General features: G+C 28.9%; 1 protein-coding gene and 1 long non-coding RNA gene across 3 annotated transcripts in view; one reads left to right on the top strand and one right to left on the bottom strand.

Annotated features, from left to right (window-relative positions):
* Positions 1–21311, top strand: part of LOC136986781 (uncharacterized) — a 110989-nt gene that overhangs the window by 25112 nt on the left and 64566 nt on the right. The window lies entirely within an intron of this gene.
* Positions 6977–7566, bottom strand: LOC136987192 (uncharacterized). The gene is made up of 2 exons (XR_010882587.1): positions 7526–7566; positions 6977–7196 (listed from the first exon to the last, which is right to left on the bottom strand). It is a non-coding gene; the product is annotated as an uncharacterized lncRNA (long non-coding RNA).

Here is a 21311-nt window from a genome sequence, read left to right as displayed (position 1 = left end):
TAACTTGAGAAAATGAATGTAAAATGAAGATCTAGGCTAATTATTTTATTGAGGAAGTAATTTCATTTAATATTTTAATCAATAATAATTAGTTTATTTTTTAATATGAAAATATAAACTTGCAGTAACGTCTTTCGACGAGTGTTATTTAAAAAGTGGACATTAATTTTAATGGTTGATAAATACAACAAAGTACATTCATTCTTTTTTGAATAAGATAATCAGGTATTGAAGAAAATATTTCAGAAAATATAAACTTACAGTTGATTTGTTAAATTGTAGAATTTCGTCAGATGGCGATTAAGTTTAAAAATTAAATTGAAGGCAGTCTGCTGAAAAAAGAATCACCATTTATTCAATCTCAATGTTCAATAGTTTGATTTGTTATAAAAAATGTCAATTAATTAATAATTAGCATTTAAATTGAAAACAGGCTTTTTAGAAAAAATTTTAAAAATTATTACTATTTGATTTTTTAAAAAAGTTAATCTTCTCTACAAAATCATATTTTTTATTAATTTAAATGAATTTATATGAAAATTAAAATATATTATTTCTATGCTACCAATTCTATATGCAATTATTTTTTGATAATGTTGCAATTTGGCAATTAAAATTTGACAGCTTCTTGTAATCTTTCAATCACTTTTTCTATTAAATAATGCAATTATAGCAATAATTAATTCTAAAATCAGTTAAATTTAGAATATTGTAAGATAATTTTTCATATTTTACATTACAGCTGTTATATAATTTTTAAAATAATTTGCATTTTGAACTGGCATAGTCAGTTCTCTTTTCTTCCTGAGATAAGCTGATTGTTGTTTTGTCTATATAAACTTCTTATCTCATAATCTATTTGGAATAGAAGTTTTCAAAAATATGATCCAGTTATAAACAGGAAGTGTTTTTTAAATTTACTTTCATGTGAAATTTTATTGCATGTGATTGCAAAATTGTTTTTTTATATTTCCTATAAAATCTATAATTTTGAATAAATTTAAACATTTATATAAAACATTCAGTTAGGTAACTTAATGGTATATAAAATATAGGATGTAAGTTATTTTAGTCAAGTTAAAATTTAAAATATTTAATGTTTCAATCAATTTATAGATAATAATATAAATACTGTAATAATTTTTAGATTTATATGAAATGTATATATTTGATGTTACTAAGGCTAAATTTGTGCTATGTTTATAAAGAAAATTTTATTTTCACTATATAATCAGTTAATTTTAATGATATTTTTGTAATTTAAAAGATTCTTGTACGTTCAGCATGAACTGAAGTCATGAATTCTCTTCCACACGATGTATAAATTTTGTTTCTTTAAATTTTTCTTTCTAAATATTAACTTTTAAATTTTGTACAGGAATTCAGGGATTGTAATGAAATATTGATTGTGTCAGAAATAAAATTTAAATTTAAAATTCTGTATAAACTCTTGGCATTATAATAGTTTGGAAGCACAAAAAGGCTAGATGTAAAGTGAAAAGAGGCTCTGTCTTCACCTTTACTTAAAAAGAAAGGCTTATACAAATACATAACATTAACAGTTTGAGTAAATGACAACAGTTTCTTATGTTCCTAGCTCTTATTATTTTGGTTCTCCTGTTAGAATGTCTCATGTTATATTATGTTCTATTAGATTACACTTCCTTAATCTAATAGTAAAGAAATATCATTGGAGTGTAATTTTCTCTCACATGTGATTATGCTGATCAAATTTACTTTCCTCTTCCATAATGAAATATTGATTTTAAACAAGGTGTTTCAGCTGCTGCTAAAATGTGCTTTAGAGGAAAATTCTAATTTATAATCACTATGAATTTAAATCAGTTTATATTGTACAATGTAATTAAGTTTATACTCCTCTATCTTTTTTTAAATTTACAAATAAATGATTTTTTATAAAAATATTTATATTTGATTAAAAAGAGATGACAAAAATATGGTAAAATATCAACTCTTAACAGCTTTTTCTTGCAAATCTTATTATTGTAATAAATAATTTATTGTATTCTTATTTTCATTGGAAGATATGATAAAATTGTCTAATAGTTCCTACAAGTACCTGTCACATTTTGATCAGTTCATAATTTATAAGCAAACTCCAGTTAAACATGAAATTTGAATTGCATATAATTATTATATTTGACATAATTACTGTATAAAAATTGTTTTTGTATTATAAAAAACACTTTGAATAGTTTTTGAGTGAACACTTAATTTGATATTTGATCTATAAATTTTTTATTGGTTAGAAAATTAGTTTATTTAATATTCATATTATTTTTCAAGCCTCACTGCCTTGAAATCGATATTGTGGATTGATTTTTCAATTGTTTAAAATGCTTAATTATCTTTGAAGTTTTTAATTTCCTATTGGATTAATATTCTGATTCAATTGATATGCAATCAGTTAAAATCTTCAATGTTGTTCTTATTTTGTTTTAGGTCAAACAGACTGGTTATTGTATATTTGACTATTTAGATGCACTAATAAATTCAATAACCTGGTTAACACATCTGAACTCAGTATAAATTCTAAATCCTTCGAGAATTCAAAAATATAAGTGATACTTTTTATGTAATATTTCTTTTTATTTTATAATTTTTTTGGGAAATACTTTGTATTCTCTGATCAATTTTCCACGAATGATCTTTTTACTAATATAGAAAAATATATTTTAATTTTGGATTAATTTCTAATTTAAAATTATATATATAATATAACCTTTATAATATGTACAAAGGTGTAATTAACTTTTCATTTTTTAATTTAAAAGTCATTCATAAAACATATCTTCCTTATCTTAGTTCATATTTTATTACATTATCTTGTTATAAAATACACTCAAACCTGTTTTTGTGCAGTCTTTTTTGTGCGATTTTTTTATACGTGCAATGTGTTTTGTGCAATTATTTTTGTACAGTATACCAATTTGATTGAAATTCATATACCGCACACAAAAAATCACACAAAAGAAATCGCACAAAAATAGACTGCACAAAAACAGGTTTGAGTGTAATATGAATATTCATATTTCACTTTTATACTTATAAAATTATAGTCAACATATAACTTCTAATTCATATATAAATTAAAGTAATTTAATTGGGTTGTTTTTGCAAGACACTAACACACTATATATATTATATCAATTACTTCATGGCTCTTGCTGCTATAGGTTATATGTACAGTATAGACTTGGAGTCAGTTAAATGATAGAGAGGCAAACTCTGGTTTGTTATCCATGTCAGAGATTCATATTGGATTCTGAAGTGGATTTGTCTTTGCAGTAAGAGTTAAAATTGGCTACATATCTTTTAATTCATTCAATGTTTAACACAATATTTAATTGATGTAACTAATCTAACATATCTTTTTTTAGAAATCTTAAAGCTAAAATTGCAAAATGTAATGTGAAATTCAAAGCTTTTACATTTCATTCTTTGGAGAATTTATTATTTTGAATTTATTATTATTATTTTTATTATTTTTTGATTAGCATAAAATTGCTAAAGACGTGCAAGAAAGTTTTAAAAAGATATTGTCAAAGTTTCTCAGAGCTATACTATATTACTTTGTTGTAGAAATCCTTTGTGAATTTTATAATTTCTACCTTTGACTTTTTTTCTTTTTAATCATTATAAAACTTTCCAGGATTTTAAAACTTTAAGTACTTGAGTCAATATTATGTGAATATCAGATAAAATTTTACAGTTTTGGCGTGCTTCCACTTTTAACCTATGGCATCCTGGGAAATATCAGATGATGATAATGCAGGATGGGGTTGACTTGTATCTAAAATTGGAGACAAAAATATAAACATGCAGATATTCATTGCGAAATTTTATAGTTTTTTTCTTTTTAATCCTTGGAAACATTTTAGACTGGCTAACTGCATTTTGCTTTATTGTATACCCATCCCACAAAATGTAGATTCTCTACAGTCCATTAAAATAACAAGTTATTGATTTACACGTTTATAAGTGCCTCCAATTTTTGTTGCTCGAAATTCGAATCCATTATTTAAATGATTTATAATACAATAGTTAAGGAATGATTAATATCATGTGGTTCAAAAGTCAGTTAGCCTTGCTTTGGGTGTGTACATGTAAACATGAATCGTGAATTGTTAAATATAATTAGGTAAGGAGTCGTAATTTTTGTATCGAAGTATCTCATTTTGAACAATTTTTTTTTAGTTTGTAAGCGGGTAAAATATTTTAATGAAATGATAATATAATCTTTGCTCTAAAAGTCAGTTAACCAGCGTAAATTCGTGTAGTATATAACCGATAATGGGAGTATTTAAATACAAAACATTTCTGTAAGCAAACTGTACGCGAATGTTGATTAATAGAAAGAATAAAACCTGTCCAAAATGTAACCCGAATAAAACGGAAACTTGACTAAATGGGAAAAATTCTTCGAAACGGAGCGATTTTCTGTTTAAAAAAAAAAAAAAAAAAACCTGTTTAAAGCGGAAACCTATCAAATTCGGTACCGTGCGATTCCGGTTTACGCAGGCTTTACTGTATGTTTCTTAAAATTTACTGGATTTAAACTGTTGAATACAGTGAAAAATGCGGACTGACTCTTCTGATAATCAATATCAAATAATTTGCATTTGAGTGCCTTTTAATTAGTATTATAAATAGCAAATGATGGAAAATTTTCATTAATGTGAATCAGAAAGTTGTTATATATGGCTTGTGTCGTTATATATATTTGGATAATTGTCCCAAAGTGGCAATAAATCCTTATACATTATCCCGTGTTCGAAATTTTTCCGTGAGTATAAAGTCATATGTTTTATTTTATTTAATTAACAAGTAAGAAACAAACCTGATGTATCTACCACTTAATTTTATATCTATTGTTTTATTTTAACGTGTTTTTCCAATACGTGGAGAACTTTTTAAAATTATGATATTGCTTTAAAAGTAATAAATAATTCGGTAACGAGTCGCGTAACATTTTCGACAGAGTTAAAATTGCGCGCACCATTTGTTAAAAGATTTTATTTAAAAAACTTTTTATATTAGTTGTTATGAAGTGTTAAAAAAACTCAATTTTGAGGGTAGAGATGAGTTTTATATAAAAAAAATAACACAATAAAATAATCTATACTTTTTACTTTCTCGTCTGTTATACCGAGGGAAAGTATGGCGATTCGGCAAAAATGACCTCCCAGATTTTTACATTTTTGGACCGTATTGTTTATTTCGTACCTTCGCGACAAGTCTATTTCATACTTATAACAAAATATTTTCTCAAATGACTTGATTTTTTGTACGTTTAATGAGTTTCGGACTATCTGGACCTCACAGAAAGCTATTAAAAGTGACTGGCTAAATGTGATCTTAATGGTCAAACTTCGATTTAAACGCTATGATTAGAAACGTGAAGAAAGCCCCACGTGACCGGGGGAGGCACGAACCCACGAAAACTACCAGTGTTTAGTGGTTTTATCCACTCTCTGCTACTGATGGGAATTTGGTCTTTTAATCGGTGAATCGGTAACTATATTAGCGTTAGACAAAGTACTCGTGTGGAAGCTTATCGCCATCATTTTCAATATCACGCAAATTTACTGAAAAATTTATTACATCTTTAAAAATTCATTAACTCCGAAACGTTTTCACTTAGTTTCGATGTAAAGCCATCCGGATAACACCGAACTGCTAACTCGGATCTTTAATATTGCCGATTTAAAATTCAGTTTCTTACGTAATCAGTTCGGAAGTGATCTATTAACGGAAATTATTTCATTAACAACCTCGATAAAGCTTTAACTTAACAAGCATTTTACAAAATGCTCGAAATATTTTATTTTTATTGTCGACCGTTTAGCTAAATTACTAGAATAACGTTAAGTAGAATTGTTCAACTCGTATAAATTGAATTGGCAATGATTGAAATCAACATTCTGAAGAGAGTTCAAGGTAAATATATTGTAAACGAATAATTGAATAAATCTTAATTGAAATTTACATGAGGATAGATTTGTCATTGTATTCAGAATTTATTAACATTTTTAATATATTAGAATGGATACAGGGTGGGCCAAAAAACGGTTAACCGCGCTATATATTAAATGATTTTTGGGTCATCCTGTCTTCTCAAACGAACTATAATTTTAATTAATAACGAGAATTCTATTCGTTTTGCCAGTGTACTGTACACCCTAATACATACCCAGAACCTAACCTAACCCAATTTTGACGTCAGTTTACGCATCCCCATTACTAAGGCTAGGATATCTAATCACTAAAAATCATATAATTTTTTATAAATGTTTATATTTATTTTAGTGCCTAGATGTCCTTGCCTTACCCATTACAAAAAAAAAAAAAAATATATATATAGAAATGACGTCAAACTGACGAAAAAATGTATACTATTCTGAAATAATTCATCTTAATTCCTAAATTAGTATAATCATAGCCTACATTTAACAAGTTATGATCGACTTAATAATACAATTAACTGTAACATAGTTAATTACAATTACTATTTTACAATACAACTAATTATAATAATGTATCATATATACAGTACAATTAACTATGTTAGTTGTTTTATGATGAAAATTTATCCTACCCTTAAATAACCATTAATTGCCATTAAAAGACAATACAGTTAACTAACATAGATGTTAGTTAATTAAGATTAATTTTTATTTCACGTCTCTATAAATTCATTTATACACTAGTGTCATTTTAGTAATTAATTTTATCGCTGATCATCATAAACCATTTTATAATGCAAATGAGGACGTGCTTAGCCAATTCGTCTTCACGTGTAAACGAACGATTTAAATGCAAATTCGTAAATTAATAAATTACTCCGGAAATAAAAGGATTCGATATAAACAAATACAAAGTATAGAAGTTCCACTCATAAAATTTAAATTGATCCTTGATGCTGCATTTAAGTTCAAAATTCGCTGTTTTCAGTTTTTTTAGAAATATATAATTATTTATTTTTATTTAAGAATTTTTTGTATAAAAATGAGTTTGTTATCAGCGTAAAAAGTAATAGGTAAGGCCAACTTTAATAAAATTAAAAGGAAAATAAATTTGGTTTTCCCTATGGGGTTAACTTCACTGTCTTGCTTTGCTGCTATGTAAAGAAACGATTTCTTCAGATAACTTTGCAAAACTTGCCCAACCAGTGTCTAGAATTTATCGATTAAACACATTTAAATGTACGTAAATATTAACTAATTTAGTTAGACGTATTAAGGTATTATCAATATTAAATTTAATATTCTTCTTCGTTTTTAGTTGTTAAATTTGAAGGAACTGTTATAATTTTAAACGAATTATCTACATTTTAAATTTCGAATTAATAGAAGTTACTACAGGGAATAATTTGAAACAAGCTGCTAAATAAATATAATAATCAGCTACATTTTATTATGCAGAAATTGGCAGAAAATTTCGCCCTTTAATTAATTCTACGAATAAATTAATATAAATTTAACTGAATACTTTGATAACAAACCATTCAGTCGACATTTTCCGGCTATACGGAGCATGTGATCTTAATTAATAGAGAAAATTGATTAAAATATAAACAGATATTTTTAAAGTTATTTGATAAAATAAGGTATTGAAAGTTAAGCGATTTCTGCAAAAATTCTCAAAATTATTATTAAAAAAAATATGAGAGAGGTATTTTAAAATAATTTTTTAAGTGAAATTATTGAATAATAATCAATAATTTAGGCTGAAATCAATAATTACAACGTTATTATAGCGGGCTGTTGTAAAATTCTAATCGATATCGTTTATATTGGATGAGAGTAAGTTTTATTTTATATATTTAAGAGTAGTCTCTCGAGAGGGAATTTTGTCATAGACGAGAGATCGGTATTGCATTATTGCAAGCAATAAATAAAAAATAAAAAAAAATAAAAATATATTTTATCTAACACGAGATTTTTAACATTATCGAGCATTAATATTTCAACGTAATATAAGAAAAAAAAATTATTATTTTTACTTTTCTGGCTGTTATTATATAACAGGGAAAGTATGGCGATCGGATAAGAAATGACCTGCAAGATTTTTGTATTTTTGACTCGGGATCTTCAAACGTCGAGAAATGCAAAATATTTTGGGTTTTTTTCTATATGTGTGTGAGTGGGGCACGATTTTGTTTACCCAATTTGAAGCTAAATAACTCCTGTGCCTTTAGTCGAAAATTTCTGAAATTTTGCAGCGAGGTGTAGTGTATTTTAGTCATCGGTTCCATTCAATTTTTGTGGGTAAACGTCGAGGGGTCTTACGTGCCTTATTTCGAGTGGGGTTGGACTTAAGATGTTACTCGTTATTAGCATTTGCAATTTTTTTAAAAATAAAACTCATCTGTACACTTAAAATTAAGCTTTTTGCTATTATGCAATTTTAAATGTTTTTTGCCAGGAAAGTTACACAACTCGTTCCTGGATTTTTTTTATTGTAATTTCTAGTCAGAATTACTAGGCGTCGAGCCGTACTTTGTATCAAACTTCCGATGAGGTCAGCTAAAGATTCTCGTCAGGAAGACTTTGAATGACCTAATTAACATACTATAATGTATATACAACCAAATATTTTATATGTAATGAAATGTTTGTTTGATTTTCAGCATAATTAATATTAGAAATATTGTTAACGATTTTTATCATTAAAATTTTCCTAGGAAGAATGACGACTTGGCGTGAATTATGATCATCCTCAAACAATATCCATTCCATTGATTACTTAGTGTTATATGTTTTGTACGTAGAAGAAAACCGAAGCGACTTCAAAGTATAAAATTTCTGTGTTTACAACGAAAATTAATGAAAGGGTCGGATAATTCAAGAAATTAAACTTCTTCGATTACAACGTTATTTTAAGATAAATAAACCGAACTTTCACATTAAAAAGCGAATGTTGTGAGATGTTAAGCTCGAAACTTCTTAATTAGCAAATTATCTGATAATACAAGCTACATAAAAATTTAATTATATTTTCATACCCGTTATCATTATTAATTATATGCAGAAGGTAACATCAATATACATGTAACAAGACTCCAGCATTTAAAGGTCATTTATCTTGTTATATAATTTTATTCCTTTTCTGTCTTATTCTTAATTGTGTTTATAATGGAAATTTGCGCTAATCAGTATGTTCTCTATAGTAATTTAATATTAAATCAACTTATATAACAATTCACGAGAATAAAAATCTAGAATTTACATTATTTTTTCTTTCATCGGTATTTGATATCGGTTTTCTGCAAAATATACTTTGTGTGCATACAGTCAAGCCTCTGAACACCGCCACTGACAGGAACATAAAAAATGGCTGTTATTTAGAGGTGGCCATTTTTGAGAGGTGGTCGTTAATAGAGATTTGACTGTGTAATTTCATTGTAAGACAACTTGACTGACTTCTAACGCACCATCTCGTAAGGATTATATGGCCAACCTGTCCAACCACAGTTTTAACGATTGTAAATGGATTTAATACCCAATAAAGTTGGTTTTATGTACAATATATATAATTTCAGTGCTTTGAATATAGAATTTAATTGGAATTTACGTATTAAATTCAACCTACAGTAGCAATATATTTGAAACAAGCATACGACGACGATTTTGCATCTAAAATGATTAGTGAGCGGGATGATGATGATGATGATAATTTTCCAAATTAACATTTTCAATGTCAGTTTTGTAAATTATCATCGGAAATTTTAGCGATAAATCTAGTTTAATATTTTAATTAGTCTGTTTATAAAATATTAAGAGAACTCAAGGCAGCATTTCAAAGAGAAATCTGAGGGTATTATAATCACATTAACTACAAAATATTAAATTCTTTCCGTGACATTTTGTACGGATGCAGAAGTATGACGGTTACATAATACATAATGAATTTGCGTAATCGTCACACTTCGTCCATGAAAACCAAGAGCTGACTCGTTAAGGTTCGAGCGATTAAGATGACGGCCTCCGCTCTGGGGCATCCGGGATCGAATCCGGACGGGCCGAAAACCCCACCAGTAGTCTGTCCATCCCGTCTCTCACCACTTGACTGCTTCATTGTGGGCCCGGCCGAACCCATAATGGACTTGATAAAAAGAACCTTTTAGTGCCTATAGAGCAGAAAGAGTAGTAATAAAAAAAAAAAAAAACATATTAGCACATGATTTGGGTTCGTAAACAGTTTGATATTGATTCACTCAAAATAATATATTAAATCTTCACCGAAACTCAATACAGTACTTTAGAATGTAATTTGATGGAGTTCTGCGAATCAACTTTAAAATTTTGGCGCAGACGTCGGTATTAACTTCGATTACAATGCTTCACGTTAAATTAAAATAAGTAAAATGTAAAATAATATTTTAATTACTTCATGGTTTAATTAACTGGCAGTATTAGGGCGTCACGCTTAGGTAGATACATGATCTAAGTCTCGTAAATCGTGTCCTGGAATAAAATCAATATTTTTATTAAGAAACATTTATTTGTAATACTAAATCTGAGAAAAACAAGAAAAGACGAGAAAAGTTTTTTGGTGCTAAAGTACTATGCTTAAAGATGACGATGCAGTGGAAAATCGAATTAGTTTTATTTTTGTTTTAAAAAAAATGAAATTAGATACATTTTCTATTTTTTGTTGTTGGTGAGATCTTATTTCGGGTCAGAGCTGCTCTTGTTTTCATGATAAATTTTATTTTCTCTACCAAAGAGGAACAACTGACGGGCATGAATGGTTTGGTTTAGTCACGATATATCATGATGATCCCTTACTAAGAACCTGGACGAAACAATAATGAATTTGCAAAAAGGTTTTGTGCTTATGAGAAAGAGAGTTGAAAAAAATCTTTGCATAAAGACAACTAAGATGGCTTTTATTTTCTATGTATAGATTCAACTAGACTTGTAATGACTCTGGTTGAGAAACATATCTACATATTCAGAAAAGACCACAGGAAAAATTGCTGAGTGCCCGATTTGATTCGAATTTAGTTTCCTAAAAAGACTGTCAGACATACCTTGTATTTACCACCTAATATTATTTAACATTAATACGCTTATATTTTCTACTTTTTCAACATAAACATTCATTCTACAAGTGGGTATGCTGGCATCTAAACGTGACAACAGTCGATGAGAAACAGAAATCATTTCGGATTTCATCTCAAGTTTTTAAAGAAAATGCTAGAATTTTTTTCTAAAACATTGAGAGACTGATTCAAATTTCGGTTTATGTGAATCTAATTCACTGAAGCAAATCGTAATTTCGAATATTAAATCGAACCAGGATGCTGAACACGTACTATTAATATTATTATTATTATTATTAGACCATATTAGAGTCAAGGATAGCGACTATTAAAGTTTTGTAACTATTGTTTGTTTCTACGTACAATTGCGAGACATATTGCCTAACTCTAATCATATTTATCAAGAAATGTATCAAATTTATAGTTACAGCATGACTAAGTCGATATTTGGTAATATCAATATTAATTTCATTTAAATTTATAGTCACTATAAATTCATTACGAGGATTTATTTATTCCGACATCGTCACAATGCCGGGCTGCAATTTTTAATTTGTTTAATTTATATGCTCTCCACCTAAAATTAGTAATGTCTTGCCTCTGTACGTTAAACTTTTTCTGCTAGCAAAAGTCATTCCGGTCACGTATTTAACTCTTTTAAAGGGAATTTTTTAAAAATTGGAATAACGTAATTTCCGGTCCAAACCGGAAGTTCGTACATAGTTAATCGGGCCTCCTGCCCTAAGCTTTTCGTATTTGGTCTTGGCTTTCATCTATCTAACTTCGTTCTAGAAATAAGGGAAGAAAGACGGACGGCAGTGGGAATTTATAGGTCTACAATTTTTTAAATTGCAGTCCAATTGAAACTACATTCAGCAAGAGAAGTTGAATTCATTGCTGTCTATTTTTCCTCAAAAATTCATTAATAGTTTTAATATTGTATAAAGTGTCAACACTATTAAACTAATTAAATGGAGTATTCGTTAGAAATAATTAATTAAACAAACTTCAAATTCTTGCTGAAACAACAAGAGCGCATAAACTATTAATTATAAATAACATCAAAGGTCGTATGTAAAGGAAATGCGTTTGTTCACAAATTTGCGTCGAGATTGTTCGTGGACAAAACAATTTATCATAACACGAAGCTTATCAATTGATAAAATGCATGAATTTTGAAAGATAAATCAATACTTAATCCAGATAATTGGGTTTTAATATTACACGGTATGTGTAATTGTACAAAACTGCGCTTAATCTACTTTCCACACTAATAAAGGAAAAATGGATTTTAACAAAAATATTTTTGACTTATGCTCTATGGTAAAATACAAAGAGGAAATTTTAAAATATATTTTATTTTTTAAAATTAATAAGATTCAAATGCGCATGAAAGAGTTCCTTGCCCAAAATTTTCTCCGACTGTATAATGTATGATTTAGTAGACGCAACAAGATATTTAATACAATGGGCTAACAGGGTGTCATCAGTTGCCGAGTGGACACTGGTTGCGGGTTTGCGCCTCACCAACGGGTTTTCCTCGTGAAGAAAATCCGAAAAATTCAACGTGTCTAACACCTAAATACAGTTTCCCCATAGAAAATCGTCTTGGAAGGTAACCCTCTTGGCAGATCGCCCATATGTTACGTTGATTTATTTCATTAATCCAATTTTATTGAAGATTGTGTACCACTAAATCACGTGTCGGACTTATATTTATCGCAGGATGAAAATTATTAATAAAAAACATTAATATTTTGTTTTGTAATTAGAGATTTGTTGTTATCCTAAGAATTGGGCGTTTGCGCGAATCTCCCAATTCAAACACCTACAGTGCACATCCCTTTTTATAACAAGACTGGGACATAATTATTGAAGAGAGAGACAGTTGTCTCTAGAGTATTTTCTCGTGCAGAATATTGTATTAGGCATATGTGAAGAACAAAGAATCCTTTTGTATCAACCCATTTTTAATCAGCTAAAGGAAAGCATTTTAAAGATACAATACATATATTTTTTATAGCTTTGGTGCATTGTTTCCTTTTGAAAATGTATAAGAATAGTAAAATATAATGTAGACAACTTTTTATGATTGCCACAGATATAATATAAAAAAATTTTCTGACGTGGAGGGAAAATAAAATCCAATAAAGTGGTACCACACCAAAACTTCGATGCGTCGACTTGGCGCGTTCAAATTCGATTGATGCTAATATATTAGAAGGCTTTCTTGATTATTCAGGAAAGTGTGTTTAAACTGAAATGATTTCGCAATATTGTATTAATTAAGTTACACATAAATTTAAAACTGGTATTCTGTAATTTTAACAGAACTTTGGCTGCAGTATAAGTGTAGAAATCAATGAACTCTGCTTCAAACATTATATTCCCAAAATGCAAATATCTATGAATGAAATTAAATAAAACTCTTGAAATAATTACAGGAAACGATTATTCACGACCGCATTTAATATTAAAAGTAACCTAATATAGTAGCACGCATATTTATCAATCGAATTCGTAAGCGCCAAGTCGACGCGTCGAATCTTGGCGTGGTACCTCTATATTGGATTTTATTTTCACTCCACCGCAGAAAATTTTCCTTTATTGTGTCTGTGGCAATCATAAAAATTGCACTTGACTATTCTTATATATCGGTCAGAATTTAAAGATTCAATCGATTAAAATATTACTTGTCTAATGTAAAAGTACAGAAAATCGAAATTTTAAAATTTAATAGAAGCATTGCAATAACGTTTACAAACAATGTACTAAAGCAGTGTACAATATTGATAAGTATCATGCACTTTATTAGTTATCCGTGCCGGGCCCCGTTCCTCGCCACATGGCAGCTCCACTGTGGGTCTAGCCGAAACTACGATGGGAAAAAAGACCCTCGGTGCCCACAGGACGGAAAGAATTTAAAAACAAAATCACCGTCGTCTTCAAAAATTTATTGTAAACTTGTATAACGAGTAAATTTTATACGCAAACTTATAATGTACACTATAAAAACAATTTTTTCTTACCAAGCACAACATGGCTTGGAAGTCCTCGAATTTGAAGAACTTTCATGCAAATTCGTTTCAACTCTGTTGCACAATTTACAATTAAAACAAGGCAAATTCGTTTGTTCATCATCTGCATAAAAAAGAAGGGTCAAGGACTAGGCGGACGAATTCTATCGAGAACTCGGGTTAGACGTGACACGAAAAATTCTCACATGGTTTTATTCCAAACAACGTAATCGTAATCTAAATATTGAAGTACTTTCAGATGTGCTCCCAATACTCAGTTTTCGAACTTCAAACATTTATGAAGGAATGGCATCAGGATTTGGTTAGCGTTGCTCTCCAATGTGCGTCTAGTGTAGTGGTTCCCATAGTAGGTGCTGCCACCCTCTTGAGTGTAGGAAACTTCAGAGGGCTCTGGAAGGTATGGAACTTCGAGAATGGCAAGCTTAGTACATGATTAATTTTTAACAAAATAAACGTTACTCTAATTTGGATTTAAAAAAAAATACATATTCTTTGATTTAAAAAGCATGCAAATACCTCGTTACTAATAACTACGCCTAATCACGAAAATATTGGAATTACTTAACAGTGCTTGCAAGATTAATGTAGGCATAAATGAAATTATAACGTAATCAGGGACATAGTGTGGGTTTTTTGGCGCTTGGAGGCCTTCCCACACAATTGTGCATATTTTGACACCACGCACTGATAAATGGGTTTTTTTAATAAACATTTTCGATTAACATTTATTAAATAAAGATTTGCAATGAAAGTTACCTTTTAGGAAAGTATAGCGCCCTTTCTCATTTAACGCCTTAACACCTTGTAATAGGGTCAACAATAGTTTTGCCTGTTACCACTTTGTTACCTACGTTCGAAACAGTCCTTGATCTAAGTTGATCAGGTTTACTTTCCGAATCAGTCATCATATTTTTAATCAAGAACCAGTAATTTTCTAGGTTTTTTTAATAAATTTTTTTTTACGAAAGGAAGCTTTCCTAAAATATGGCACCCACGTATTATTGACCATAGAAAAGTTTTTTTACAATTATTATAATTCAGCCTGAGAGTACAATTGTCTTATAATTTAATGAATTCCAGAGTATGTTGTTGTATAACCTGTAATCTGATGTCTTACGATGAATGAATGTGTAGAAAGTCATACTACTATACTTAAATTACACTTAAGACGAATAGGTATTTGTTTCTTTGATAAGTTGAACACAGTTCTTATAAGATTGTCATTTAATAATTTACTTTCTATTCGCCCCATGGGCACTAAAAGATGTAGCATGAGTTCAGAAAGGTTTGTTTAGTTTGTTTCCGTGGAACAAAGCAATGCGACACGTGGGAAATCTGCCAAGGAGGTGGTGCCTCCGGAGAGGACTTCCTGTAGGAAACTGGTTCCTACTCAGGTGAAGAAAACCCGGAAAACTTCGTGGTCGGTCACGAATCCGCGACCGGTGTTCAGTAGTTTTATCCATTCTGCCACTGTGGAAGGTGAGATAATGTCAGTCACAAATTTATGGATCCACCCGCTTCAAAAGCCATAAATACTTAATATATTACTTGCTCGTGTTTCTTTCGTAATAAATTCTCCCCTCCCAAAATTTAGTTTTTTCCCCCTATGCTAAAACACTGGACAAAATTAATAATATAACCGCTAAGGACTCAGACAGAAGAATCAGCAAAATTTGGTCTTACAATAGTATTGTTATATAAAAATTTATGAATATTTTATCGAAAATAATCTTATTATTTAAATACTGTAGTTTATTTAAAATATTCAGTTTAATCCTTTAAATATGCAAAAAACTTCGGTAAAAAAGTCACTAAAAGGTTTTGTAATTTTACACTTTAATTATTATTCGATTTGTTCAACATCAGCTGTCACATCGTTTCATGAGTCACGCTTATCGAATACGTCATCGCACGTGACTACACTCACCTGCCATTTATAATGGAAAAAGCAACGCGAAGGATTTTATGAAAGCTTTACACTCACAACTATTCAGTTTTTATTTAAAATATATTAAAAGTGTTAATTTAACATCCATTATTAAATTTTATACAGGGTGGTCCAAAACCACTGCGTGTTTCTACTGAATTTTATAATAGAAAAACTCGTTTTAAGCTCATATTTACAGGTATAAATGAACACAGAACACTGTCAACCGACTTCTGGGTTATCTAATAGGAAAGATTTGTTGGAGTTGTCTTATTACGTTACCTGTTGTTTCAGTACTTTTTATTTTTCATTTGAATTTCTTAATAAAATTAGGTCTGTAAGGTTGAAAAAAATGTTTATATCAGATTTTTCTAAATCAAATTTTCAAAATCTCTGATTAGAAGTTGCATGTAAAATATGAAATAAGTACAGAGGGATGTTTTGCCTTTGGTAAGATATATTAGTGATGAAATAGTAAAAGATAAATAAATACATTTGAGGTTAGAAAAGGAGGAAAACGTGGGTAAAGAACGTGTCAGGGTCAGTTCAAATGGACTTGTACTGTACAGTACACCTTCAGAGATTGTAGAGTAAGGTTGATTAGATAAATAATCTATCACATTTGTTGAAAAAAGAAAATTTAAGAAAAAATTAAATAATAATAAATCAAAACTATGAATGAATTTACTGGTGCTGTCAACTTATCATCCTCATCCTCTCAGATGATCAGTAGAAGATATACTTAATTTAAATGAAAGATGTGAGGAATAAAGTATATCAGTTTTAATGTATAGATTAAGAAAAATTAAATAACTAATAAATGTAAAATGTGATTAAGAATTAAGCTAGAGTGAAGATATTTAAGTTATTAATTCTTAACGCTTTAAATATTTTTATTAACCAAAATAAAATATATTTATTTATTTAAAATAAATGTAAATTTTTATAGATAAATAATAGTATTTGATATTCTTAAAATCATCAAATATCTTGATGTATTATCTTAAAAAGTAAGCAAGTTCAGCTAATAAAAGGTATGGAATGAATATTTATTTCTTCTTAATATTTATCACCATCATCATTCGTGAGAAGGCATCCCCTTTGGATAATGATATACAAATAAAACCATGCTAAATATTAATTTAAACTTGTTCAAATCTTGAATTCTATATATTAATATTAAAAAAAAATAATCTATATAATTGAACATGTATCAAATTGTATAGTCATAAAGAATATTTAATAATTAATATTTCAATATTCAAATCATCATCATGAAGACTATCTTTAAGTAGAATTTGAAGAAGGATGGTGATAATTAGAAAATTTCTCTGCATCTTTCTCCGTTATTAATTTTAAATATTGTTTTATACACAAATATAATTTAAATTAAAGTTTTATTGATGTATTAAAATTGAAACTCATAAGTTATGCTTGTTACTTAAATGCTCTGTATGTTTTTTTCTTAAAATATATTTCTTAAGGTGTAGAAAATACCAATTAATTTGAAAAATTTTATTAAAAATATATTTCAATGAAATTTTTAATAAATTTCTATAATTACTTGAATCATGTATCATTAATACTAGATATTATATTAAAATTAACTTAGAATTACAATATGCTTATAATATTTATCATCATCATATTATAGGTAATTGTATATTTTAAACAAAATTCATCAACTGTAATTTAATTATTAATCATAATTCACTTTATATTATTAGAAAATTTCATGGGGATTGTGAGGTTGGGCTGGGAAAGGATAATAAAAAACAATGGTCTTAGTAACTAAAATGTACTTTTATTGACCCGGTTATTTACCATAATGAAACTGCAAAACAAGAAATTGCTGGGGTTTTAGTTAAGAGGGGGTGGTTGGGGATTGGGACATCCAGGCTCTACACCCCAACCACCTCTAGACCTTTTCCCTCAACCACCCCCAAAACTTCCTAGGAATATTCTTCAACATGAAGAATATTCATGCTAAATTTGGTGAGGATACATTGAACTTTATCTAACAGGCAAATGTATTTTGACTTATTATAAAATGAATTTGTTCAACTGTAAAAGCAATACTTAAAGATAATGATTGATAAACAGTTTGAATGAGAAATAATTATAATTGTAATAATTCCAATTAAATTCAATGCTTTTATCAAAATGATCTTTTGACAAATGACTTTTTCTGAGTGGTTGTGTTCTTAAATACCAGTATTGATATTTTAATTTTAGTCATTCCGTTTATTGGAGATTAGATAATGATTTATAAATGGAGTGAATGATATTAAAAAAACTAAAATGGAAAACTGTTTACAATATTCTGATTATCATTTACTATATAATTAACGTGAAAGTATAGATAAAAAGAATTCATATTTATCAATTATTCACAAATTTTACAATCTCATAATTATATAACTCATTAATTTTTCATTGTTATCAGTCATTTCTGATATTAAATCTTGTTCACATAGTAATAAAATCTGGTTATTTTACTGATAATCTTGTCTAATTTGTTTTTAATTTAAAGCAGGAACCCGAGAGGTCAAGAGGTCCAGGCCCTCTTGACCTCTGAAGGGTTCTGCTATAGACAAAACACAAATCTTTTTTAAAGCCCCTAGTATATTCAAAGTAAACTAAAACAATAAGATATATTCGATTATCTAGTACGACTCGTTAAAATCTCATTCTGGTTAATATGCTTGAATTCTTGTACCATAACACGGAAAATTTTCAAGAAACCTGCTGGAGAGGACGTTGCATACAATCACCTCACGCGCTGCACACTTCAGCAAAGTGTATCGTGCCCCTTCCCCGCCTCTGCCTAGCAAAGCGGATGAGTCATAAAGCGATTTGTGACGACATAATGACTCATCCGTAGGCATTTTCGGCATTACAGTTAATGCGATTTGAGATGAGATAGTCGACAGTTTATTATTTTTAAGTAATAATATTTGACAAAAAATAAACAATGGAATAAATAATTTACAACAGTTATTTTTATTGCTCGCGGGCCTCTTGCTAGCCTCCATGTGAGACCCGGGTCCTTCCGGTAGGATTTTGTAGCAACTAAAGTCATGCCTTTTAAGAAAATTTGGACTTCATACTAAGTGATGAAATTTTGAACATTTTTTTCCCTTTATTTTTTAGTAATTTTTAAGGAATAAAAGTTATATTAGAAACTGAAAGGTCCAACCAATTAAAAACATTTTAAGCGTAAGAATGTAAAAATATAAATTTCTTTTTATAGGATTTATATTGTTATTAATAAGCAGAATATAATACTCAGTTGATTATGAGTAGTTTTGTAAGATGAAAAATTATGAATTGGAAGACATTAGGGGTGAGTTTGAATACGGTCCAAGTAAAATGTAATAATAATAATAATAATATAAAGAAATCAATCTTTTATTATATAAAAAAAAAGTTAACCATTGTATTTTTCAGCGCCATTTACCAACAATTCTCTAACGTTTTATAAAAAGGGGGACATTTTTTAAAGTCAAAAATGGGGAAACCTGCCAGTGGCCGAGTGGATAAAACCACTGAACATTGGTCCTCGCCAACGGGCTGACCATGTGAAGTTTACCGGGTTTTCTTCACGTTAGTAACACCCAAATAGGGTAGTTTTCTTTAGAAAGTCCTGGTAGGCACCCCCTTAGCAGATAACTCACGCGTCGCTTTATGGTATATAAACAAAAACAAAATGGAGGACGTGGCATTTAAGGACGACACATACTCCTTTTGTATAACGTATGCTAACCTTAGTTTATTTCAATGATTTTCAATAAATGAATCATTTAAATCTGTAAAATTAAGTTTACAATCAAAATTTTGCACCAGAAGATTATTTAAATCCGTAAATAAGGGGGGCGATTTTTGTCTCCGTGTAACAGGTGTACAATCCTGAAGTACAATAAAATTATTATTATATCCTGTATATTAGTCGATGCAATAAAAAAAATTAATTAAAAATATGGAAGAACTTCAACTTTGACACCAGAAAATACAAACTATTAAGCTAAATAACTAATCTGTAGCTGAAAAAACACTGTAACTTGATCTTGTAGATGATTTACTCCAAGGTTAATTTGTAGAGGAGGTGAATTTCTTTTTGTAATACGTTAAATAATAACTTAAAAAATAAGATAAAATGCTTCAAATTTACTTAATTAAATTTTATATAGCTATAGAATTAATTTTCTCATTAGATAAAGACGGCAACAAAATTTTAATCGACAGATTTAACGTTAATTCTTCATAAAGACTTCATAAATATGCCATAAATAGGCATAATAATCGAATTTATGATGTGATTAGAAGTATAAAGACGTCTAATCAGCTTAATTTTATGCAGGGAAATATTGTTTTAGATACATTTTCTAAGTATTAAATCTTTTTATCGGCTCTAGAATATATTCGATAGGAGTAATACTCAAATGACTTTATTATACAGATTTATTTATGTGATAAATATACATTTACACTAAATTATTCCCAAAATTTTATTAACCAAACCCAGTCTTTGTTCCAGTCCGGGATATAAAGAGATCCGAAATGGTTTCCATTTGGGGCCATTTGGCTATGAAAAATAAAATAAAATAAAATAAATAAATAATATGAAAGGATTTATAGTTACACCTCGATTTAGTGCCGCTATTTGTTTGCCTGTGAAATTGGCACTATATCCAGTGCGACAGTAAATTGAAGTACTTCAAACAGCAAGAATTATATGCAGTAACGAGGTCTAAGCAAAAGTTTGAAAGCCATAATTTACTGATAACAATGTTACTTACTGCAAGATACTGAAGGGGTTCTCTTATATTTATGAGGAAGATTCGTTCACGAAACTCATTGGCACCCTATGAGGATGGCGCTATATCATGGTTTAACAGTAAAATTAGTTTATTTGGATTTTTTAATTGTATTTTACTGTCATATAGTTAAAAGAGAGGAAGCAACCTCGTGCATTTATCGCATTGCCTTGTATTTATACAACAAATAAATGAATAAAACAGTAAATAATTTTGTTTATATTCGTTTAATTGATTTTATTGATGGATTTTTATGACTTTCAAGACTCCATATTTGCTGAGTAGGCCCAAACTCTCCTACATCCTGATCTGTATTCATTAATAAATCAATACAGGGATAATCTTTTCCATAAAACATCCACAAAACACGAGAGAAACAAATGATTTTGATAAACATAATAACTAAAATCAGAATTCTGATTAATTAAGTGAAATCCCGTTTTAACTGTACCCCGATT

Source organism: Centruroides vittatus, unplaced genomic scaffold (genome assembly GCF_030686945.1).
Source record: "Centruroides vittatus isolate TY-2023 unplaced genomic scaffold, ASM3068694v2 contig_1215, whole genome shotgun sequence".
Classification (NCBI taxonomy): Eukaryota; Metazoa; Arthropoda; class Arachnida; order Scorpiones; family Buthidae; genus Centruroides; species Centruroides vittatus.
The sequence above is the reverse complement of the archived record's forward strand: the minus strand, read 5'-3'. Positions and strand labels throughout refer to the sequence as shown.